This window comes from Tympanuchus pallidicinctus, unplaced genomic scaffold, assembly GCF_026119805.1.
Source record: "Tympanuchus pallidicinctus isolate F22 unplaced genomic scaffold, pur_lepc_1.0 scaffold27, whole genome shotgun sequence".
NCBI classification, from domain to species: Eukaryota; Metazoa; Chordata; class Aves; order Galliformes; family Phasianidae; genus Tympanuchus; species Tympanuchus pallidicinctus.
The window spans coordinates 7,550,034-7,575,660 of NW_026294744.1; the positions used below are offsets into that span (position 1 = coordinate 7,550,034).

Here is a 25,627-nt window from a genome sequence, read left to right on the forward strand (position 1 = left end):
GCATGGAGATGCTTACATTAGTTGGCTTACAGTGTTAAGGACAAAAAGGTTGGATTAATTGCTGCTACAGTTAGCTGCATCAGGCAAAACCAACATTAATTATAAATGTAAAGTACTGCTGTAGTCAAATACTTTTTGGAGGAAAAAACATGCCTTTCAGCTGGATGGTTATGTCTAGTAGCAAAGATCTTGAACTTGGTCTTATGCTTAGCAGTATATAATCAATTTGCAGTGTTGAAATACTAAAGAGGCAGAAAGTATATAGCAATAGAATTAGCAGTTTCCAGAAGAGGTTTCTGGTTCTACTTTTTGTTTGTTTTCTTGTTTTGTATTTTTTCTTGTATCCTCAGTTGCACAGGAGTTACTCAGAAACAAAGCAAGAAAATGCCCTCTGAGCACTTCAGGTGATCAGGAAACATAGTGAAGGGGAAGAACAACAGTAATTCAACCCTGTATTTTAAAGAGCAAGCATTAAGCAATCATTTTGCCTAAGAACTCAAAAAGCAACACCTGCTAAGGTAAAATATGTTACTGACATGAAAGTCAGCCTACTGTCTTGAAGTTATAAAATGACGAAGGAAAAGGGGTTAGTATGTAGCCATTGCCAGTCCACACAAGGGAGTAAAGACTGTTGTAGAACCTTTTTTCCCCCTTTTGATTTATTTAAATACACAGCAGCTCTCATGCTGAAGAGGCAATTTCTAGCCTCTGACCCCTCCCTCTCACTTCAGAGGAAACAAACCTAACAAACACCCAGATAAATGTTATCACCATCAAACCAAGGAAGACAACAGTAAACCAACAACCTTAACAAACACACTTTTTCAGAGTGCTTAGTGACTTCAAACACCAGGAGCTGATAACACAAGCATGAAGATTAAAAATAAAATGCTGTATGGGGTTGTTATACCTCAGCTTTGAGCATTTTCTCAGCTCATATGTCAAATTTTCCATAACTTTACTAAAAATACTTCCTAACCACATGTTCCTTACAAACAAAAGCTGGGTTCTACTGCTCCTCCTTCCTACCTTCCTCTTTTATAACCTTCAGTCTGACTCCAACATCTGCAGCCCTGCAAGACTGCTGCTTGGATTTGGGTGCCATCTCTTTAACAAGAAAACTCTTCCACAGAGCATGTTATTACAAAAATGGTATTGGTATAGAAGTCTAACTCATGTGCTACACCTTAGTGGTTTGTGCTATAGTTAGAAAGCAAGACAGGGAGTTCTGAAGTGGTTGGCTCTTAAAATAGCGTGAGGAGTAGGCTTGAACACTGTTTAATAGCACAGCTCTGCTGTGAGCTTGCAGCATGCGTGTGGCAAGGGTAGCCTAAACACAATTTCTGAAATTTTCTTCTTTGATTACATCTATTCTCCATCTGTGTATATTCCCTTCACTGCTTATAAGGTTTTTTTCTTTCTTCTAAAAGAAGCATTTCCAGATGAAGAATGCACAGATGAAGATGCAGGACAAGAGAAGCTTGGAGGAAGGAATGCTCCCCTGTGCTGTGAGTCATTGGCCTTTGGGATGCTGCTTGGTACTGGACACTTAAATAAGGTCGAGGTGCCAGAGAGAGCTGAAAAGCACTTAGTATAGTTGACTGATAATATCTAACTTACCCTACATGGGATAAAGTGTTGTGAGAAATACACATATTACTCATAAGAATTAGTCATTTTCTGTCTGTCTCAAGTTAGTATGAAACTTGACTGACATTTCTCTTCAAATTAGGTTTGGTTTGTTTTTTTTTTTTTTTTAACTTGGCAGTGATAGCTATCACAGCAAACCTTCATGAAAATTAGCTTTCAAACTGCATTCTGTGCATCGGAATCAGGATGTGCACTTATGTACATGGGAGTGTCAACGACAAAGCAAGCAAGGAAGACTGTTTTGTTGGCTTATTCATATAAGAAAAGGGAATACTTCCAATGACTTTTTACTGGTCTGCATACTCAAAAAGTCTGGAAGTTGCAAGTCCCCTAAGGCAATCTAATCTTCCTTTAATGTTCCTAGGTAAACCAGTATTAAATAAAAATAAACAGGAAGACAATTAATTTGTAGGGAAGGCCCCCTAGGAATTGGGTTGGTGACCCTACCTATGGCAGGGGTTGAAACTAGATGATCTTTGAGGTCCTTTTCAACCCTGGCCATTCTATGATTCCATGATTCTGTGATTCTATGATGAATAAAGCCAGGGCAGAAAAAAGCCGATGGAGAAGTACACAGCCTGCTGCGGAGCAACTTCATATTCTGCCTCTAAAGAAATTGTCAGATGCTCAGTACTGAGCTCAAGGGTTTTGAAGTACCTTTTATTCCTAGCTAAGCATCTGAGGATGGCATGGTGCCAATTCATAATGAAGTTTTTCCTCTGATGCCAGCTTCTCCCATGGGGTCATACTCACACATACTTCCCATGAGGGCTATGCAGACTGTTGAGAAGCTCCTGGAAGAGAGTGGAGCATTTATGAATGGGCAAGCAAACAAAAATAGTATTGCACCGATAGAATAAGTTTGCATTAGTTTTTGCTTTCTTTCTGATTACTGTGTTCAGAGTTTGGAAGTAATCAACACACAAGCTGTATGTCTGAATTGCTAACAATCCTCTGAGTACCATTGGAGGCCTCTTGTATGTTTTAATGTTGACATCAAGAATATTCTGTGGAGCACTAATTTACATGCCAAGCCTGCAGTGAGTATTACTTTCGAATGTTCAATAATCTGGGAAAAAAATAGTTTTCAGGCACAAGATCTTAAGCAATTTCAGGGCTAAGTGCATTTTAAAAATTATCTCTTTGCACTTTGCATGCTTTATATTGTTAGCAGTGTGGTTACTTGGAACACAGGTGGCCAACCTTGTCATTTGAACATGCAGAGAGAAAAGATGGGAAACAATTCCTAAAAGTAAATATCAATTTACAGTGGTTGATAATAAAATATTTACCTCCACTGCTTACTATTCATGTCAGATGAGTGATAGTTGGTGTTAAGAGGAACATTTCCCCTCTTTGGTTTATTCCCTTTGCCCAAGGAGACTGTGAATAATAATACTAATTTTCCCTGCTTTATCCAGATCGAGTTGAGTGTGAATGCCAGTGTTTTAAGAAAGAACAGCCATTCCCCAAAGGTTTCTGTGAGATACAAACTAAAAGTGTAACTTGTGTTGAAAGGGACTCTGGAGTTCCTCTTGTCCAACCTCCCACAAAGCACAGAGTGACTGGAATTTAGACTGGGTTTCTTGTGGTTGTGTCCTATCATATTTGCTTACCTGGTGGCTTGGCCAACCTCATGGTGGAGAACTTCTTTCTAAATCTAATCAACATTTCTATTTCTACATGTTTTGGCTGCTGTCTCCTGTGCTTTTACTGTGTATCACACCCATGGAGTGAGCAGGAAGAAAACACTTGTCCCTGGAAGCTGAACAAACCCAGCTTCCAGGGTTTGTTGAACTAACTCAGCTTCTTCTCATGAGTTTTAAGACAAAAATGGTTTAGATGGTGATTGTCTCAGAAACTTCCAATGCACTGACTTAATTAAAAAACCTTCTCACAATTCCCTCTTTGTTCTATGGTCTTATTCATGCTGCATAATTCTTCCCTTATCTTCATTTACTGGAAACCCTCACCCAAGAGTTTCCAGTCTTGGGCCTGTGTGTCTCCCAGCTCAAAATACTTCTACTGGCATTTCTTGAAAGCTCCAAAGAGTGTTGGTATGCAGGGAGACCTTCAGAGCCGACGGACTTACAGCCATTGTCATAAAGGAGGTAGATAAGTGTTCTCAGCAATTTGTGAAGATGTTTCATTTTAGCATCTGTCACATTTGGTGGTATCTGGGGCTTTGCTTTGCACAAAAAGGAATGTGCAGTGATTAATCGAGGACTTTCTGGACACTTGCCTGCTGATTTTTTGCAAGTTCTGCAGTGCTGTTTAGCAATTCAGCAAACTTTGAAGCCATGAAGATTCTGGAGGATTAAACAGTTATAGTGTATTAATTCCTGAATAGATGTTCAGTTTTGCCTGCCTGGTTTTATGGGCTAACAAAAAATCCCATCCTGTTAATAAACTCTACTATAAACTGGTCTGAAATATACTGAATCTATGCTTTTGAATAGTTTTCATTAGATAGAATTTTAGGATTTGTTTAAGTTTAAACACTTAGCTGCTATAGCAGCATGTGAAACACTAGTCTAAAAGCAAGCACCGATAATGTATGTTTTTATAAAAAATGAATGAATGATTTCCAGAATTTGGACTGGAACAATGTATCAGAATTGACACTGCCCAGATGTATTGTTTCATCATATTTGCAACTGTAATATGGAAATATCAACTGTTTCCTGTGAAAATTTTTCCTCTGAAATACATTTACTTCTCCCCTTTCTCAGCCACTGCAAATTGACACCAGTGAGGAAAAACGATGCTGTCATTACTTAATTTCTTGAGACCTTATTTCAGCCGTTTTCCATACATGAGTAGGTGTCTGTCAGTGACATCTTCTGACCAAGTTAAAAAACACAGCCTTGGCAAACACCAACTGCGTTCAGTTGTGTGTTTGAATGCTAAATGCATTGGATGATAGAAAAATTAGAAACACCGTCTGTATCAGTCACTCCAAATCCAAATCCATAATGTGGTATTACTACATTTCACACAGATTTGGTGACACACTGGAACAGGTTGCCTAAGGAAGTTGTGGATGCCCCATCCCTGGAGGCATTCAAAGCCAGGCTGGATGTGGCTCTGGGCAGCCTGGTCCAGTGGTTGGCGACCGTGCACATAGCAGGTAGTTGAAACTGGATGATCATTGTGGTCCTTTTCTACCTAGGCCATTTCATGATTCTACAATTATATGATTTCTGCCAAGAAAGTGAAGCAGAAATCCCACTGAAAGCATCATCAGGGCATCACTGTCTGTTTGACCACCTTCATCCTAGTACATCACTACTTTATTTTTCCAACTTTTTAGGCTAGAGGTCCCTGGGAGAAGTAATGGGCTTCATTGCAGGTGCCTGCCCACAGGACCAAGGACTGTGTGAAAGCCTGCCATGTGCTTGTGGAGATGTACTTCACCAGGCAGGACCTGCGAGGAAACTCAATCCTAAGGCTATGCTGGCAAATCTTAGAATCATATCATCATAGAATATCCTGAGTTACAAGGGACTCACGGGGATCATCAAGTCTGACTCCTGGCTGCATGCAGCATCACCCAAAATTCAAACCGTATGTCTGAGAGTTCTGTCTGAACAATTCTCATACTGTGGCACTTGGGGCCATGCCCGCTGCCCTGGGCAGCCCATTCCATGCCCACTGCCCTGTGGTGCAGATCGTTTCCCTAACCCCCAGCTGCCCTCCCCTGACACAGCTCCATGCCGTTCCCTCAGGCCCTATCGCTGTCACAACGCTCCTTGTAAGGAGCTGCATCTGCCATGAGGCCTCCCCTCAGCTCCTCTGCTCTGGGCCCAACACACTAAGGGGCCTCAGACACTCCTTGTATATCTTGCTCTTGCTTCCATGAGCAAACCTTGCATGAGCAGCTACCAACAGTTTAGGCAGCTGATGCAGTTTTAGCCAGATACGCATCTCTCATTCCTGTGTGTTTGTAAATATATAGGTTGCGAAGGAGATGGGATCTACAGCTAAAAAATTTCTCTATAAGGTTACCTGTTTAATGACTTCTTAATATCAATACTTAACCCACTGTTCATCAAAGCCCATTAACCCTTCTCTGACTTTAGAGTTTAACAAACTTTCCAGCAGAAAAGTTAGGAAATCCTGCAGCAAACTGGTGCAATAATAACTTCTCTCTGTGTACCTCAGTTAAGGATTCTCACCTGCTTCAAAGCACAGATGCTTATATTTGTGCTTTTAAATCCCACCTTCTGCCCCTCTGTGATTGTTTCCATGGTTGTCTAGTATCTTGTTTAATTATCTAGTGATTGAGCAACCTCTTCTATTTTTGAAGTCTACTGTTCCTCATCTAACTGAACTGTAAAAAAACAAAAAGCACCAACCACCTCTGTTGTGTCATTGTTTATTCTGAATAGCATGAATATTCTGATACACCGCTTTGCCAAGTCAGCTAGGCCTTTCTCAATTCACAACATCCCCTTTTTATTTATTGCTTCTGTTTCCTTCAAAAGAAGTGGGTTCTGGAGTCTAAAATATCAACAAATGAACAAACAATAACTACTACAACAACAGCAAAAACTCAAACCCAAACCCAACCAACAAACCCCCAAAATTTTGGTTCGTTTTAAAATCAGTCAGTAGGGATGTTTATGCCAAACACATTCAAAGCACCTTCCACACCACAAAGGCTGCAAGCAGTAAAGTCCTGTCCCAAGGTGCACAGCACAGAAGTGATTGCTGTGGGATTTCTGAGTTTGCCTTGCAGCTTGTGCTGGCACTTGAGGCAGAAGTCCTGGGAAAGCATGACAAAAGTCAGGCATATACATAAGAAAAGCTCTTAGGACTTGAACTTGGAATTACTTAAGAGAAGCATTCCCCAGTGTAGAATAAAGAGACTTTCATATACTTATTTTGAAATCATAAATTCATGTTAAAAAATAAATACTTAGAACCACTCTGTTATTCTACCCCAGCAGAAGACTAACTCCTATCACACTCTTTGTCTCCCTTTAATATTAAATACAATATGATTAGGCCTCAAATATCTGGAAAAATAATGTTTGTGCCATTATGAGGCAACATTTTCAAAACTATTTCCATATACAATCTTTATGTGATACCATTTAGTCTGCACGTTACAAACGCTATTGCACAGTGGCTAGAAGCTGGGTTTGGGATCTTCTTATGGAAGAGAGGGAAAGGATTGCAGCACAGATGCTCACATTTTGAAGATGGTTTTCAGAATGATGAGACAAAGGCACTAATTCTATGAATGTCTCCAGTCAGGGATGAGAAATCCTCTTCTTCCAGTGAAGCCCTAATCAACGGTCTTGTGCTTCCTTAGATGACAGAGAGGGATCTTAAAGGATTTCTGATTTAATTTGCACACTAAATTTAAAATTTACATTCTCGATGTCATTAAAATTTTAGGGAAAATTAATTCTTCTTACCCTGTGATGAGTAACCCAACCTCATCATTCTCATGTTGCACAAAAAGTCTTGCCTTCACGTTTAAGAGATTTCAGCTCTGTCTGGGCTCAGCATGACTGATTTGCCTGCTTCTTTGAAGGGCAGCTATTTGTAGGTCTGTGAATGCTCAAGGTTTGGTTTAGATTTTAATCGCTAGGAATAGCTACTATTTAATGAGGTGCATGCTGACCTCTGGTGGCAAAGAAACAACAATCCCCTCAAAACCACGGTAATTGCTACAAAATGGCCAATTCAACTCCGGAATGATTTTGAATAACATTTAATGATGCGAATCACATCCTTATGTCTGGTATGGTTCAGTATGTCTTAGCCATAGTCTATCCATTCCACAAATCTATCAACTCATACAGATTTCTTGCTAACGTCACAATACTTCTTGTCAGATGTTCTCATGGCCACATGGTTTTCCAGCTTCTAGATAATAGAGTGCCCTCATTGTTTCTTAGATGCAAAATGTTAGGAAAATATTTTCAGTCCACTGGCACTTCCTAAATCCAATCTCCATTGACATTGTTATTCCTCTAATGGTTCCTCCAAGGAGATTGCACCTATTGGCCTCAGTGATTCTGATGAAATATGCCAGTGATGTTCCTCCAGGTGCTAAGGCTGACAGATGATTGTCATATATTATGACCACTGATGATTTTTATTTTTTTTTAAATGACATTTATTGTTTGTTATATCTTTTTCTCAAAATTCCCATTAATTCTCAGTGGTGCTTTGCAGGCTTTACCTGCTGTATTCATTGTCCTGTGTTAGAAGCCATGCAAATCTCTCTACTAAATAAAGCACTGACTTACCATCTGTCTGGAGGGGATCTTAAGAGTCTGCTGGAAACCAAAAGATCATGTAAATCATGCGCGCATAGTCTTGTTCTGAAGCAACATAAAAGTTGAAGAAGTGAAAAATCATGGCTGTCTGATGAAGTTCCTGGTGACTGGAAAAAGGGAAACATTACTCACATTTTTAAGAAAGGGAGAAAGGAAGACTTGGAGAACTATAGGCTGGTGAGCCTCACCTCTGTGCTTGGAAAGATCATGGAGCAGATCCTCTTAGAAGCTATGTTAAGGCACATACTGGATAAAGAGGTGATTCAAGACAGCCAGCATGGCTTCACCAAGGGCAGATTGTGCCTGACCAATCTGGTGGCCTACTATGATGGAGTAACGGCTTCGGTGGATGGGGGAAGGGGATGGATGTAATCTATCTGGACTTCCGCAAAGCCTTTGACATGGTCTCTCACCACATCCTTCTCTCTACACTGGAGAGGTATGAATTTGAAGGATGGACTGTTCAGTGGATTAAAAATTGTTTGGCTGGTCACAGCCAAAGGGTTGTGATCAATGGTTCTATGTCTGAGTGGAGACCGGTCACAAGTGGTGTCCCTCAGGGGTCCATCTTGGGACTGATGCTCTTCAACATCTTCAACAGTGACATAGACTGTGGCATTGATTGCACCCTCAGCAAGTTTGTAGATGATACCAAGCTGAGTGGTGCAGTCAATACACTGGAGGGAAGAGAAGCCATCCGTTCTGGACAGGCTGGCCCACGTGAACCTAATGAGGTTCAACAAGGCCAAGTGCAAGGTGCTGCACTTGGGCTAAGGCAATCCCAGGTATTTATGCAGACTGGGCAAAGAAGCCCTTGAGAGCAGCCCTGCAGAGAAAGACTTGAGGGTCCTGGTAGACCAGAAGCTGGATATGAGCCAGCAGTGTGCGCTTGCAGCCTGGAAGGCCAACTGTGTTCTGGGCTGCATTAAAAAAGGGATGGCCAGCAGGGAGAGGGAGGTGATTGTCACCCTCTACGCAGCTCTTGTGAGACTTCATCTGGAGTACTGCATCCAGGAGAAAGATGTGGCTCTTGGTGTGGGTCCAGAGGAGGAATACTAAGATGATCAGAGGGCTGGAACACCTTTCCTGTGAGGAAAGGTTGAGGGAACTGGGCTTGGTTAGCTTGGAGAAGAACAAGCTCTGGGAAAACCTCATTGTGACCTTCCAGTACATGAAGGCAGCATATAAACAGGAGAGGGTATGACTGTTTATGAGGGTGGACAGTGATAGGACAAAGGGGAATGGTCTTAAACTGAGACAGAGGAGGTTTAGGTCAGATATTAGGAGTAAGTTTTGAAAAAAAAGGGTGGTGACACACTGGAACAGGTTGCCCAAGGAGGCTGTGGATGCCCCATCCCTGGAGGCATTCAAGGCCAGGCTGGATGTGGCTCTGGGCAGCCTGGTCTGGTGGTTGGCGACCCTTCACATAGCAGGGGGCTTGAAAGTAGATGATCGTTGTGGTCCTTTTCCACCCAGGCCATTTTAAGATTCTGATACATTTTTTTTAAGCGCTTGCTGCAACTCCCTGATAACCACCACTAGGTGGTAGTAACAACGCAATTTGTTGAAGAGGTTTTTCTTTTTCTTTTTTTTTTTTTAAGTTTGACAATGTGTTTTGTGTTCATGACTCGACGTGAAAAGGTTGTATGATGATGATGAAAAATCTGGCAGACATCAGATGTCAAGTAGAAACCACAGGCTCGCAGTCCAACCATGGGAAAGAACGGGTGCTCCCCCAGAGCCACAGACAGCATGACTACAAATACTGGAGATAAAGTGGATAGTGCTCAGTGTGTAGCAGCTGAGTGCGAGGGGAAGGGGTTGTTCTCCTTACTCTCTATAAAAATATTTCAGTATTTAAATGCTGAAATATTTGGATTCATGTTTGAGCTTCCACTTCTGCACCAGTACTCACTGGTCTGTTTTATTTTAAGGTCTGTAGTGCAGCGACTTTGCCTGGTGTATAATTTAATGAGAAAACAAGCAGTATTATTCTTAATGAAAGGATATTTATAAATATTATGAGGGGTAAGGTAAGACTGTCTCTTATTATTTGCTTGTGTATTTCTTTGTAGCTTGTGGCTATAAGACTGCTGCTAGTAACTGTTTTGATTCCAGTGGAAAGAGATATGAGGTAATCCTAGAATCACAGAATAGATTGGGTTGGAAAGGACCTTCCCAGGGCCCCATCCAACCCAGCCTTGAATGTCTCCAGACATGGAGCATTCACAGCTTTTCTGGGCAGCCTGTGCCACTGCTTTATCATCCTCCAAGATTTCCTCCTAACATCCAATCTAAGTCTCCCCTCTTATAGTTTGAAACCATTCCTCCTAGTCATATCACTATCAAACCATGTGAAAACTTGTTTCTTCTTCTGCTTCAAGAACTAGAAGGCTGGCTGAGGTCACCCTACAACTTTTTCTTCTCCAGACTGTACAAGGCTAGCTCTTTCAGCTTTTTCTCATAAGAGAGGTGCTCCAGCCCTCTGAGCATCTTCGTGGACTTCCTCTGGACCCTTTCCAGAAGCTCTACATCTTTCTTGCGTTGACACACCAGTCCTGAACACAGAAGATGATACTGTGTTCATCAGACTTATGTCCAAATATTGCACTACACATATATTTTCTTCACCTTTGCAGCCAAGTCTTTGCACAGGCAGCATGCCTGCAACCCAAGCGCAACTGAGGTTATCACACAAAAAAGTAATACTGCAATGTAAAATTCCTCTCCTTCTGTGTCCGGTATTACATAAAATATCTGACAGAAGAAATAACCTCATTCAACAAATTTAATTTTGAGAAGAAGGTATGATTTAAAAAAAAATGCTTGAGACAAATTTCAAAAACTTTGAGACTCAATATTTCGTGACCCAGGCGTTTCATATTTTTTACAATCATAGGACAGGTTGCATTAATATTCGGCTGTCTCAGTTACATGAATCTTCTGTTACTGTGTGTGCAATGATTACATAGCACTGTGATTTATTTGGCCCAGGTGTCTTACAACCTCAGCTTATCACCACCTTTTGGGAATACGAGAAAGACTATTCAGAGCAGCAGCTGTGGAGCAAGAAAAACAGCACCACCTGGACAAAAGATAATGGTAGGGAAATAGTCTTCCTACGTGTTCCCTTCCTCCATAATTTTCTTTTAGCCAGTCTGCTTCCACTGAAACCAAACTTCAAAAACACAGGCATCAGACTCAAGGCTGAATCTGTGACCTGACAAATTGAAGCAGCGATGAGCCAAAGCAGCAATGAGTCAAGCCCCGACTTCATGCACAGCCCAAGTAGATGCACTGTTGGAGACTTGACTGAGAACAGCTGTGCAAGCTGGTTACTGCATTGCGCTGAAACACCAGGATATTGCATCTAATCCTTCCCATTAGTAAAAAATCCACTCATAAGAGGTCAAGAAGCTGTAAAAGATGCAAAGTCTTTCCTTTCAGATGCATACTTCATGGTCTATTTTTACAGAAATGTCTGAAGCAGCCCTCATAGTTCAAGCTGTCCTGAGATTAATGGTTCAGGGAGAGTTAGCCAGCCTTCATAGCCATGGAAAAGTCATCAGGCTTCTCAGTTAGCACAACAAATTGATAAGGTGCTGTGCAAAGTGCTCTTTCATCTTCTGGCAGCCTGTGCCCCAGCCCTGTGTCAAATGCATTCGGAGGATGCCACAGGAATTCAGCCAAGTAAATATCTGCCACAAAAGTTCTCCCAGTAACGTCAAAGCACAGTTACTCAAAGGAAATGAGCCCTTCTCATAAATGTTGCTGAAAAAACCATTTTATTAGCTAATGGCAACACTGAACATTGCTTTCCTAGAACATCTACACCACAGCTAGTAGAAAATAAGCCAGAGGACACTGAAGCTTTATCACTTGTCACTGTGTTTGCCAGGTTAATTAGGGTTTTGTTCCTCTCTCTGACAGAGATTTTGCAGGTTCAGTAACTGTGAAGGGACAACCCTGCATCATAAGATTATAGGAGTTTATGGGAACTCAGCAAATGGGTATGTCTGGGCATCTGTTAGGGGCCCAGTGCCTCCCAGAAGCCCAATGAAGCTGAGCTGTGCTGCAGGGCTGGTCTGGGTTTGCTTGTGTCTATCCTGCTCTACTGCACTGGATCTGCTCAGGCTTTGCTGCTCAATAAATCAGCCAGAAAAGTACCCCCTTCTAGTGCTATGTTAGCTGGTCAACTCCAGCTCATTATGTTGCTGAACAAACTCAAGCAGAAGGAGGTTCCTTCAGCTGAAACCACTCGGAGTAACTGCCTCCAGGTAGCAAAAAAATGTGGTTTTAATCACCTCATCTCTATATATCTTTCTCAAAACCCTCAGATCCAGGCTTTAACTCCTGGAGCACGTGTGATGTCAAGTAGGCAAGTAGCAAGGGTTTGAGAAAGCCAAACTTGCAAGGGAATCTGAATGTGATCTCGAGTTTCCAAAGGAAAAAGTTCCACTCACTAGATCAGACACCAGCTCAAGCTGCCCAAGGCCCCATACAGCCTGGCTTTGAATGCCTCCAGTGATGGGGCATACACAGCTTCTGTGAGCATCCTATTCAGTGACTCACCACCCTCTGAGTGAAAAATTTCCACTTAATACTTGATCTAAATGTCCTCTCTTTTAGTTTAAAGCTCTTCGCCCTTGTCGTATCACTATCTACCCATGTGAAATGTCAGACTCTTACAGTTTACAAGCTCCCTTCAAGTATTGGAAGGACAGAATGAGGTCTCTCTGGAACATTCTCTTCTCCAGACTGAACAAGTCCAGCTCCTTCAGCCTTTCTTCATAGGAGAGGGGCTCCAGCGCTTTGATCACTTTCATGGCCCTCCTCTGGACCCACTCCAACGGTTTTACATCTTGTGTTGGGAACCCAGAGCTGGACACAGTACTCAAGATGAGATCTCACAAGGTTAGAATAGAGAGGGACAATCATCACCTTTGCCCTGCTAGCCACCCCTGTTTCAATGCAGTCCAGGATGCAGTTGGCTTTCTAGATTGCATGCACGTACTGCTGGCTCATGTACAGTTTCTCGACTGCTAGGGCTCCCAAGTCCTTCTCCACAGGGTTACTCTCAAGATAGTATTCTCCTAGGTTGTACATATATTTGGGATTACCCCAACCCAACAGCAACGCCTTGCACTTGGCCTTACTGAACCTCATTAGATTCTCGTGGGCCTGCTTTTTAAGCTTAATCCCTTTGGATTACATCTCTTCCTTCTGTTGTTCCAACTACACCATTCAGCTTGCTATCTTCTGCAAACTCACTGGCGGTGCACTCAATCCCACTGTCATTGATAAAGATTTAAAGAGCATTTGGTCCATGGTGTCCTTGAGGGCAGTGCACAGTTCTGATTCTCTCCCTTCAGAAAAGATGGTAGAAAAGAAAGTGTTGGGAACAAAACAGGGATTATGAATAAAGTGGAATATTAAACTAAGTAGGAGTCCATAAGAAGGGACTTGTGACACATGTTTAGAAGACACGTGCTGCCCAGGGAAGAAGTGTAAGAAAACGCTTCCTGCTGTCTCTGTAATGGGAGCTAATGGACATCATTCAACTGTCAGAGAAGGTTCACAACATAGAAAAAAACCGATCCATCACCCAAAATGTATTTAAGCTGTCATTCCTTGATTCAGCATCTGCTGGATGCTAACAATGATCACATTTTCAAAAAATGATTTGACAGCTTTAGGGAACAAAAATTCACAATGACTGTTGGTTGTGAGACTGCAGCTGTGCCTCAGATTGCCTTTGGACAGCAAAATGTAAGTGTGGGGGGATAGTACTGTTACTGCTCTTGTCACACTCCCTACACACTCTTTTTAATAAGGGTTAATAAATATATGGAGATTCATGTGTGAGCTCAAAGAAGCCATTTATGGGAAGTCCTCATAGGAAACACCTGTCACAGTAGGCCATTGATAGCAGCTACCACATTCAGTCATAATTAAACCTGAAGAGTCAATACCAAGTTGGAGGAACATTTGGTCTTTCCAGCTATGCCTTCCCTCATGTTCTTGCATGATGTCTTTGTGTTTTGTTATTCACAGCTCATGGCTGATCAAGCTACATCAAAACTTGAAAGGATAAACAGAAAGGTGGACTAAGGCGATACTGCAAACCCTTACCAAATGCTGAGGACAGTGGGGACAAAGGGACAAAGGCTGAGTTCCATCTGGCACCATATTAAAGGAGAAACATGACCCATAGGTATGTAAGTAAGTGTGCAGTAAGTAGCAGCAAGGAGAAACAGTTGTTTTGGTCATGTGGCAGCTGTGAGCCTAATGTGGGAATAAGTCAGAGATTTGTAGTGTTTGCCTTTTAAAAAGAAAGCTATAAAGCTCAGGTAATTGAACAAGTGTCACAAAAGCTGAGGCAGTGCTCAGGAAAATGGGAAGCGTAAGGAAAACTTATTCTGTTCTGTTTGTTGAGGTGTGACTTTACAACACGTACAAGTTATTTTCTTGAGTGAAATAGCTAAGAATTACATTAAAATGTTTTTTAATCTGACAGAGGAAGTTAGAAAAGCACCTAATGTTAAAGAAACATAAACATTCAAGTGAAAAATAAAACCAAGGTGCCTGAATGTGATTACCTACATGAGCAAACTACCCAACAGCCACAATATTCACATTTTCAGTTTGGAGGTTCAGGCAGAGGAATTAGGCTCAAATGTTCCTCCACGTTGTCACTGCAAGAGGCTCTGTAGTCCTTCTTGCTAGGCCTGGGTAAGCAGGCTAAAGAATATGGTCTGTTATATTCAGCTCTTCCCAAGTATGTTGGTTCTATTACTTGTAGCTTACATTTTTTTTCTTGTGCTACTTCAGTCCAAGATCGCCAAGTCTCCCCAGAGATGAAGCTCATTGGTATCTTTTCCACTATCCTTCCATCCCTTCCAAAAATAGTCCAAATTTTATTGTTCTTCATGCCCTGAAATTACGTTACAGAGTTTCTACACTTGTAAATGAAGTATATGCAACCACTATGTGCCTTCCTCCCCTCTCCTTAGTAACATTTGAATCCTTTGGCTATTATCAACCACAAGCAACAAGCTGAGATTTCACAGATAATTAAGATGCTACAAGTTTTGTGAAAATAGCTATGTAGGTAGAAGAGAGAGGAAAGAAGGACCATAGTGCAAACCTACATCTTATTAGTCATTAGAGAACTTGTATGATAGAGTGCCTTTATAAATAAATGCCCACTTATGCCTAGTGTCACCTGGGAATTTTACATGCTTGGACATCAAATTTAGTCAACTGGAAAAGAAAATCTCAATGAAAAGGGGTGTCATTAGTTCAGCTGCTCAGAAGGCACAGATAGCAGAGTCTAACATTATATATGGCTTGCCTGTTGAACTAGCTCAGCACATGCTGTTTATGACAAGGCCAGCTACTGTATCCTTGCATAGCTTAGGCTTTTCTTCTTCAAAAGGACGTCTGCATTTACAAGGTCAAAGAACAGACAAGGCTGTACCATCTTAATCCTTTTAATAGGATCTGAATGGGAACAGTTGAAACATGCCACAAAAAACTCAATCAGGCCGAATGATAATTTCTTCAAACTAGTCTCTCTCCTCCCTTGGGCTGCTGCCCAGCAGACTGCTCACTAATTTCTGCCCAAGAAATGCCACTGATTTTGATCAAGTGTTTTTTCCCCTACAGCTCCTGTTTTCCAATGATTATAAGACAAACAAGAGCTGATCCCTCAGGACTGGGCAGGACTCATCCATCATGTACTTGGCAGATTCCATTTTCAAATAGACTCCTCTAACCTGGTGTCTCCTAGAGTGCAATATTTGTATGTGTATATGAATTAATGCTGGCACATGAGTTGTTTTTGGAGTATTAGCTTGTGACTATTACTTTTTTCTAAATTATTGAACTTCCTTCCTTCCTTCCTTCCTTCCTTCCTTCCTTCCTTCCTTCCTTCCTTCCTTCCTTCCTTCCTTCCTTCCTTCCTTCCTTCCTTCCTTCCTTCCTTCCTTCCTTCCTTCCTTCCTTCCTTCCTTCCTTCCTTCCTGCCTTCCTTCCTTCCTTCGTTCCTTCCTTCCTTCCTTCCTTCTGTCTGCCTGTCTATTTTTTAACCTGGACATATTTAACAACCAAATCCACTTTTGAAACTGCACTTAGAAATGTTATCTTTTTTTGCTGTTTGGAAAAAAAACGTCCTTCCATCCTGAATAGATGTAAAGCTGTGTTTTCTTTTATGTTCTCCCTGTCTTCATTGCTCTTTAAACAAACTGTGGCCAAATGATTGTGCTAGTGCAGTGTTTCATAACAAAGCAGAGCCTTTCACATGGTGTTGGCTATTTCTAGGGCAGTGCATGTGCAAAATCAGTCCTCTTGCTTTATTTCTGTTGGAAACAGTTTAAGCTCCTATTACTAAGGGACTTTGTGCCTCCAGTACCAGGAATGTGGGTAGTCATAAAAAAATAGCCTGGATTTGGGCTGATAAGGCTCAGGACAGATACTAAAGAGTTTATTAATTCTCAGCCTGATCCTTTCCTCTTTTCACCCATTTTTTAAAGTTCTCCAGTTTCTATCTAAGAAAAAAGTAACTGGAGGGTCTGATACAGAAAGACAAGTGATCCAAACAACAAATGACACGTTGCATTTAAACTGTCCTTGTTAGGGCAAAGTTCTGCATTATTTCCATGAGGATCATAAAAAGAAACAGAAAGTTTATTTAATTTCATGTTATGTTTTGATGACATATTGAACTAAGCCAAATTTATAGCTTGATCACTTCAGCCAGTGACTTTGCAGTGCAAAGAACCAATTTTCTTCATGAACGTTGTACACAGCAAAGCCCATAAAAAACTTGAAACTTTACTGGGAAGCCAGAAAGAGAAAGGGAGACATGGCAAGAAGCTGAGTTTGTAGAGTTCAAGTCTAAATGCCTTCAAATACAGAGAGGCTGTAATACTGTTTTGTTTCTGTACCCTGATCAGGAGCCTCAGTCTGACTATAAGCCACCTGTAGGATATGAACTCCAGGGTGCAGACCCAGTATTATAACTGGTTTGTTTATGGTGAATGCATTTCCTGAAACAAAGACATGGGCTCGAGCCTCTGTTTTTCTTTTTCTTTTCTTCTTTGTTCTTTTTTGTCTTTTTTTCTATTTCTTCTCTTTTCTTTGTTTTCTCTTTCTCTTTCTCTTTCTCTTTCTCTTTCTCTTTCTCTTTCTCTTTCTCTTTCTCTCTCTCTCTCTCTCTCTCTCTCTCTTCTCTTTCTCTTTCTCTTTCTCTTTCTCTTTCTCTTTCTCTTTCTCTTTCTCTTTCCCTTTCTCTTTCTCTTTCCCTTTCCCTTTCCCTTTCCCTTTCCCTTTCCCTTTCCCTTTCCCTTTCCCTTTCCCTTTCCCTTTCCCTTTCCCTTTCCCTTTCCCTTTCCCTTTCCCTTTCCCTTTCCCTTTCCCTTTCCCTTTCCCTTTCCCTTTTCCTTTCCCTTCCTCTTCCTCTTCCTCTTCCTCTTTTTCTTTTTTCTTCTTTTTCTTTTTCTTCTTTTCTATTGCCTTTTTTTTTTCTTTTTCTTTCAGCCTAGAAATTTTTAACCAAATCACACACACACTGTGCATGTGCTTTGAAAAATCTTCCCACGTACATTTACCTCACTGTTTCCTTGGCTGTATGAAGCCATGAGGAAAAAAAAACAAGCTTAGCATCTGCCAGATTACAATTTTTGTTTCTCCCCCAGTTATTTATTTATTTACTTTATTATACATATTGTTAATGGGTTATACTACTCCTTGATATGTTTTAAAACTCCCAAGGATTCAGCTGTTGCAATGCATGTTAGCTTAATAAAAAACAAACAAAGAAACAGCAAACATGTGTGGGAAAGGAACCAACCGTACTCACTGTGAACACAGCAGTGTGCAGAATGGACATCTTTTTCCTCTAGTTCCTCTTGTGATTCAATCTTTTTTTACACATGAACCAGAGAGTAACATTTGATCTCAGTTTGACTTCTGAGATAGGTCACTGTCTGATTGGGGAGCAGAGTTACATAGAGATGATGTGTCTGTTTGGAGATCAGAATCTTGTGGCTAATGGGGAGCAGATAGGAAGCCATAAATCAAAATAAATGCCTTTGTTCCTACTGTGGCTGAAATGGACTCTCATGGTATCCAGGGACAGCAGAGGATTTGGAAAGAAAGGTTGTATTGTGATGGTGTTTTTCCTGTGGTGGGTAACTCAGTGTTGCATGGGAAGATGAGAAATGGCTCTAACATAGACTGATCAGAATGAATCAGCCTCTCATTCCGCAAAATAGCCTCTGTGAGAGCCAGAGGGGTTCAAGTCAAAACAAGGATTGTTTTTGGTAGAAATAGAGTTGGTTGTTTCAAGGAGAGCAAGAGTAAATAACACAGATATCGATAGGCTTGGGTCTCTTTTGATAAAAGCTTAAAGATCTTTTTAGTCTCTTTTTCTTCTTGCTTTAGAAACTAGAGTGCTTTGAGGGATGAAACAGTGAGTGAAGGCTGCAATGAGGAAGAAGCAAAGTCTTGAACTTCTGTCTGTATTGAACTTCTGTCTGAGCTTCTGTATTAGCGGGATGATAACTAGACTAAAAAAAATTGAGAACTGACAAGTTCAGCACCAGTGTTTATAGAAATAAACCAGGGATACAAAAAAGTAAAACAAACAAAAAAACCCAACAAAAAACAACTAACAACAATGAAAGCACGTGAGTAATTGTCATATTTTCCTTCCCTGAGGAGAAACACTTGTATTTAAACAAACGGAATATACACAAGTCTGTGGGACTGATGGGCTTATCCCATGAGAGCTGGGGGAGCTAGCCAACGTCATTGTGAGGCCTCTTTTGATTATCTTTGAAATGTCATGGCCATCATGAGGAATTCTTGAGAACTGGAAGAAAGCAAACATTACCATTATCTTCAGGAAGGGCAAGAGGAGGAACTACAGGACGATCAGCCTTACCTTAATCCCTGGAGAGATGATGAAGCAACTAATCTTGGCAAACAATTCCAAATATAATAGGAACAAGGAGGTGATTAGGAAAAATTAACATAAATTTATGAAGGGGAAGTAATGACTGACCAACCTGATAACTGTTTGTGATGAAATGACCATCCTGACAGTGGAATGAAGATCAGTAGATACTGTTTACCTTGCCACTAGCAAAGAATATGATACTGTCTCCCATAACATCCTCGTAAATAAGCTGATGAGGTATAGCTTTGGTAAGTGAGAAGTAAGGTGCACTGAAAACTGGCTTACCTGCCAGGCTCAAACAAATGTGATCAGTGACATGAAGTCCAGTGGAAGTCAATCAATTGTAGTATATCCTAGGAGTTAATAGTAGGGCCAAGTAACAGCTGAAGCATCTTTCATATGAAGAGAGTTTGAGAAAGCTGGGACTGTTCAGTCTGGAACAGTCAGGAATTAGGCTCAGGGGGTATTTCTCAGTGTGTATAAATACCTGATGGATTGAGTATGGAAGATGAAACCAGGCTTTCCTCAGTGACACCCACTCGCAGGATAAGACACAATGGGCACAAACTGAAATACAATAAAGTCCACTTAAATATAAGGATAAACTTTTTTACCATGATGTTAACTAAACACTGAAAAAGAGTGGGGCCTGCATTCTTGAAGATATACAAAATCCATTGGACATGATCCTGAGTAACCTGATGTAGTTGGCCTTGCTTTAAATGAGGGGTTTGGTTTGGACCAGAGGTGTGTCTTCTGTGATTCTGTAATCATATACTGTAGGAGTTTGAGAAGGCTAAGATATACTTCAAGTGTTCTGTTTCTAGTTAGATAGATAGTGAAAAACTACCAAATATGTTTGAGGGGAAGAAGAAAGGCAAAGAAGAATCAAAGGACTCATTGTTCTACAGAAATGTTCCATTCCTGTTTGTGATACACTTGTTAGTGTAGTGCTATAAAAGTGCTGATCATTTGATTTGCTTTTTAAATTGTTATTGCAAGTAATACATGGTCATGGATCCTTTCACTTTCATTTGCAAAAGCTCCATGAATATTCAAAGGATTGGAGATTGGATCAAACGTTATCCAACAAAGACCATATTGAGAATACTAATATACTAATATACTAATATATTCCAGATTAAGTTTTTCCCCTTAGAGTTAAAAAGCAGTGGGAACTGCTTGATTCTTATAAGCTAGAGAGTTTTACATACTTAAAATATTGTGTTTCTCCTTAACAACTCTAAAATAAAAAAAAAACCATATATATATATAAATTGAAGAGTCTAAAGAGCACAAATATAAGGAAAATGACTCTGCAAAATAGCACTGTGAGATTTCTTTTTCTCTCAGAGATATATATCAGTCTCAAAGGAAAAGTAAATTACTCTTTAATAATTAACCTTGCTGAACACCAAGCTTGAGTTGAATTAATCACATTAATATTGTATATCTTTCCCATCATAGGAAACAATACTAAAAAAAAAAAAAATTGAACTTCAGTGTAATTTTTAGTGTGATGATTGCATGTGTTTGTTAAGTGTCCACCCGCTCTGCTTCTGGGATGCTCACAGTACTCTCCTCCCCAGCTTCCCAGCACCTCACTGGCTGCTACCCCCTTCTTCATCCATTGGGAAAAGAAACGTAGTCCTAATCAGGTAGCATCTGTGTTGTGGGGATCTGTGCCTGTGGGTCCCAAGAAAAGGGGAGATTGTTAGGATGTGCCCATAGCTCTCTGGGAAGCTGGCTGAGAGAGCACTAACTTTTCTGGTCCTGGCAGAAAGCTGCAGATTGTGATGAATAGGGTGGGTATATCTGTGAGACCAGGAGCTTATGGAAATACACAAAGTGAGACAAACTGATGGCAAAGATATAGCCATACTTCTGTAGTTGTAGGAATGCTCATCTGGCCTTCTACAGTCAAGAAAAACTGGATACCTCCTGCAGCATTAAGATGGTTTAGAAAATGTTAGACTTCAGCTACCCAATGGAAATCACTCAGTCCCACATCTCTGGTGCTCTCAGCCATATGATAACCATAGCATTTTTGTTTCAAAATTGTGATAGGGAGGATGTCTCATCACTCCAAGCATAATGTGGCCTCATTTCTCCCTTTAATGGGTCTTCTTTCAGGCCTGGGGAGAAAAAAAAATGATGTTTTTTCTAGTTTTTGCCACATCAGGCTTGGTGTATCTGGACATAGGATGGCTGTTTTAGTAGCTGGAGAATCTGGTTGTCCATACTGACTGTCTCTCTGGTTCTGCATGGTTCTATCTGAAAGCAAGTAGCCAGCACCCTCTGGCAGAGGGAGGACCGAGATTGCTCAAGGATCTGGCGTGTGACAGAAAGGTTCCTTGCCACAATGGTATGTGAGGAGAAGCTGGTCTGATTGTTCCATGTTGTGTGGAGGAAGAAGCAGCTGGGAAGCAGAGCGAGGCTGTGAGCCAGACCAAAGGTGTACAGTGAATTTGCAGCTGTGCAAACATCAGCCTGTGTTCATTAACTTTCATGAGCACAGATTGAAGCCATATATACACAAAACCTTTGATTCTGGGCTTCAGTCCCAGTAGGACTTGATAGTTTGCATTTAGTTAGAGCAAGATTCAGAGCTGGTATAAGGAGGTGATCCTTTGTCTTAGACAGGCCAGCTTCTAGAATCTGAAGAAGCAGGCCATGCTAAATAGAAATTGAATTAGATATTGTGACTTTTTTTTGGTACCTTATTCTGGCTTTCAGTTTTAAAAGTAGGCTATTAATTGTGTGGTAAGAAGCTTTGTGATTTATGCAGCAAAGCTGAGTCCATATAGACACCATTTTCCTTTGTACTTGTGCATGGAAATCGGTATGGATTGTCTTCCAAAGTATTGCTTTCCCTGGCACTTTCCTGTTGTTACTTGTGTGGATCCCATTAAAAAGGCAAACGTGTGTGTATGTTCACTCACATGACAGACACGGCCACTGCAGAGGCTCTCTGAAAATTCACTGAACTTCAGCAATCTGGTAGCTTCAGCAGATTTCCTAAGGAGAGACACATGTAGTCAAGGCCAGGATCTGTTCCACCTAAATAAATAAATAAAGGTTACATATCCCGGAAGATCCATTTTCCAGTGTCCTTAACCTTGTCTTTGCTGATGACCTTCTTATTTATTTATTTACTTCTTTTCAAACTGAGCTTTTCATGGCCATTGACATAAATTTTCCAGCATTTCTAATACAGAACATCTGTGGTCCCTATGCAGTGTCCTCTATAGGTCATGGGAAAGCTTTATCTTACTAATAAGCTTCATTCCTCTATATATTCAAGCCCAATTGATGGGGCCAAGTGTGTTTATAAATAAATATTGTCTTGTAATGACCATTTCAATATGTCCCAGAGGAACAGAGTTTTAGTCCTTTTGAGTTGGCCAGCTGCCTTCTTTGTGACAGTGAGAACAGTTTTACTCTGTCTGGTTAACATTTGATTTATGTGGAAACAAACTCCCTGAAGTGACAGAGCAATGATACTGAAGAATTCAGTGCTCCCAGCCACTTGTAATAGCTAGGGAAGTTTGTTCATCCATCCACTGTTTTCATCAAACAGAATGATGGGTATGTTTATTGAACACCTCTATTTGCCCCTGACTAACTCTCTCTGCTACAGCCCAATAAAATACAAAAGCAGGAAGAAGGTAACTGGGTTGTGTTTTAATGCTTCTCACTTATCTTTCAGTATGAGAAATGACTTACATGTAACGGACATTACTGCCATATGGAATAATACACTTGCTAGGAGTTCAGAGAATGAATTGCAAAAATTGGCTCTTCTTATAGAATGCAACAAGAAATATTCTGTAATATGCCTTCTCTTCTAAAATTAAGCATGAACTAAGAGCTCTTTATTACTGGAAGATGACATTCTGTATCAGTGGTTTATTTCTTAATACTGTCCTATAGGAGAGAGAATATATCATACATCTGACACGAGTCTTGATCTGCTCTGCGCTCTTCCATCTAAGCAACACTGCAACAGAATTCAGTATCCGTCTTTTAAAACCCCTTGAAGGTTTTCAGAGAAAATAAGTTGCAGGTTTTGGAAGATCAATATTCAGGACTAATGGAGTGTATCTGTTAACTTTCATTGCTTAAATTGTTGCTTAGATACATATATGAATGTATTTGTATAGATATATACACTGAGCAAAGAATGTTTATTCCAATTCTCCCAGTTTTTTATTTTATGGACAGAAAATAATGTCTATGGATGTATATGATTTTTTTTTCTTGCAAAGCCAGTCTGATAAGCAGCCTTCAGTAAGACGAATTGATCAGTACTGAAAATTGATTCTTGTGCCTAGAATTTCACCCTTTTCTATATTCTGTCAGCAACAGTGTGACTCTTTCAGGTGGTGAGATAAGCATTTTTCCTGCAACGCTTTGTATAAATCCAATGAAAGATGCCATAAGAAAAAGACATATCAAAAATGCGTCTCCACCCGTTATTCCTTGATGTCGTACAAAAGTATGACAGATTAAACCACAGTAGTGTCTTACCACGACTACAAAGTCTGCACTAAATCATCAGATTTAAAACAAGAAATCTACCATCTTTAATCAAATTTTAGGCCATAACAGTTTAAGAACGCATAGTGTTGAGCATGGTTAGGCATTCTTATCCCAGAGAGAAATAAAAGCAACCCCCTTGACCCTGGAGACCTGAAGAGTGGAAGAGTTTTGGCTCCATATTTAAGCCTTATCTCCCTTATCTCTTCACAGTCTATGGGTTTTCAATGATTTTTAAAAAGACATTTCTTGGAATTGTATAACATCACTGTATGCCTTAGCTGATGACTCGTGGCACCACAGGCACACTACTTCCAGGAGAATGGGTGACCTGAGCTGTCCCTTGCACACCTGGGGACAAAAAGTAGCAGTGAACAGAGCTGACTGTAGACAGAGGAAAAGCAGGGGTGTGCCTGTGAATCTGGGGTAACCAAACTGCAGACTGGACTAAGGAAAGAAAAGGAGCTTATTTAAGAGTGTAATCATTTTCCAGAACGTAATTTTATTATACAGGGAAAACCAAGTTGTTAATCTTCTTCATGTGTGAGAGTTTTAGCACTAAGTAAGGAAATGCTATGTCAAAATAGTGAACTTATTTTGAGTGCCTAGGTGTTTCGTGACAATCCAACTCTGGCTGATGCACAGAGAATAAGACAAATCCTCCCTTTCCTGTTTTCTGGGGCATGTTCTGTAGGAACAGCAGAAAGCCATCTCCTGTAATTTCAGTTATTAAAATCCTATGGTGTTTTCAATTCCTTTCTCACAATAGAAGAGTGCATGTCAGAAAGTGATGTGTGGCTTGTTATCTCATTTTGATACCAATGAGATTCTGCATTGCAAACCTCAGACAGGGCTCTTCTGTTTCAAATAGCAAAAGGAAAGTCACATCAGTAGGAAATTATTCCAAAATACTGTTTGTAGGTAATCCATTCTGTGATACCAAAATAAAATAAAATAAAATAAAATAAAATAAAATAAAATAAAATAAAATAAAGCAAATCTTGCGTCAAAAAGCCCTTAACTGATCTGCTGTACTGTGATCTGTTCATTTTTTGTTATGTAAACCTTGTGACAGCTTTGCTTTCCACTGGTGGTGGGAAATTCTCCCAAGGAGAAATGTGTCTCTTACTTCCTCTGGGAATGCTCAGTACCCTGGAGATGCTTCTTGTTTGACATTTTGTTTCTCAAGTGATTACTCGGCTTTTGCTCAGATGAGAGAAGTCATTCTTCTTTCCCTGATGTCAAGTAGTACATGTAATTATGTAACAGCAAGGCTCTTTCCTTTATGCTTCAGGCTACACTGGCTTACAATAATAAATATACAGGGTTTGTTCTCCCAGCGCCTGTTTGAGTGACTGGGCTGAGCTGCTTTGTAGTGGGCATTGCATGGGTCTCTGGAATCCCCAGTTCTGTAATGGGCTGTCCATCCCTGTTGCCATGGGTTTTCTCATTGGGAATTTGGGGGCAGGAGCCAGCAGACCCGAGTGAAAACAAGCTCAGCATCCATGGCATAAGGTGTCAGTAACGACTGGTGCAACTCCAATGTGCATAGTACTGAACTGGAGGGCACTTTCACTGAAACAGAGACATTCCCTGCTTTGTTTATAAAATGAAAACACGTATTTGTTCTATCTGCTGGAAATATGGCAAAATTACTGTAAATAATACTTGTAAAATAGATTTCCAAATTTCATCTGGAAAGCCTGAAGTCCTCCACAGAAGACCACACTGTGGCAGCTAGGAATTAGGATTAAAAACAGAAGTTCAGATTATGTCAGAACTAATTGCAGATTTCAGCTAAGCGGGGCATCTATTGTATGTCTGATAGCGTTTTCTGGCACAAACTGCCTGCTGTCACAGCACTTACAAAGCACTTTAGCACTTTAGACTTTAGAAAGTCACAGGAGGGACAGAGCTAATAAATGCACACAGGTGATCCAAGTAGGGTATCAAAGTTTCTTGTCAATGTACATCTTTATAGTAGCCTTTCACATTCATACTCACACCCAAAGATGTTCCACTGATGTGAAGCCGGATGTGTGCAGAGCCTTGTTGAATTACTTTGGATAAGTCGAGTGTTAAACAGTCTTCCTTCCTTCCTTCCTTCCTTCCTTCCTTCCTTCCTTCCTTCCTTCCTTCCTTCCTTCCTTCCTTCCTTCCTTCCTTCCTTCCTTCCTTC

General features: G+C 40.6%; 2 long non-coding RNA genes across 2 annotated transcripts; both read left to right on the forward strand.

Annotated features, from left to right (window-relative positions):
- The first annotated feature begins 1,308 nt into the window (after positions 1-1,308).
- On the forward strand, positions 1,309-17,108 carry LOC128084528 (uncharacterized). Its single transcript, XR_008208573.1, has 3 exons — positions 1,309-1,508; positions 14,001-14,160; positions 15,615-17,108. It is a non-coding gene; the product is annotated as an uncharacterized LOC128084528 (long non-coding RNA).
- A 2,930-nt stretch (positions 17,109-20,038) lies between these two features.
- On the forward strand, positions 20,039-22,003 carry LOC128084582 (uncharacterized). Its single transcript, XR_008208613.1, has 2 exons — positions 20,039-21,141; positions 21,202-22,003. It is a non-coding gene; the product is annotated as an uncharacterized LOC128084582 (long non-coding RNA).
- The last annotated feature ends 3,624 nt before the right edge of the window (positions 22,004-25,627 follow it).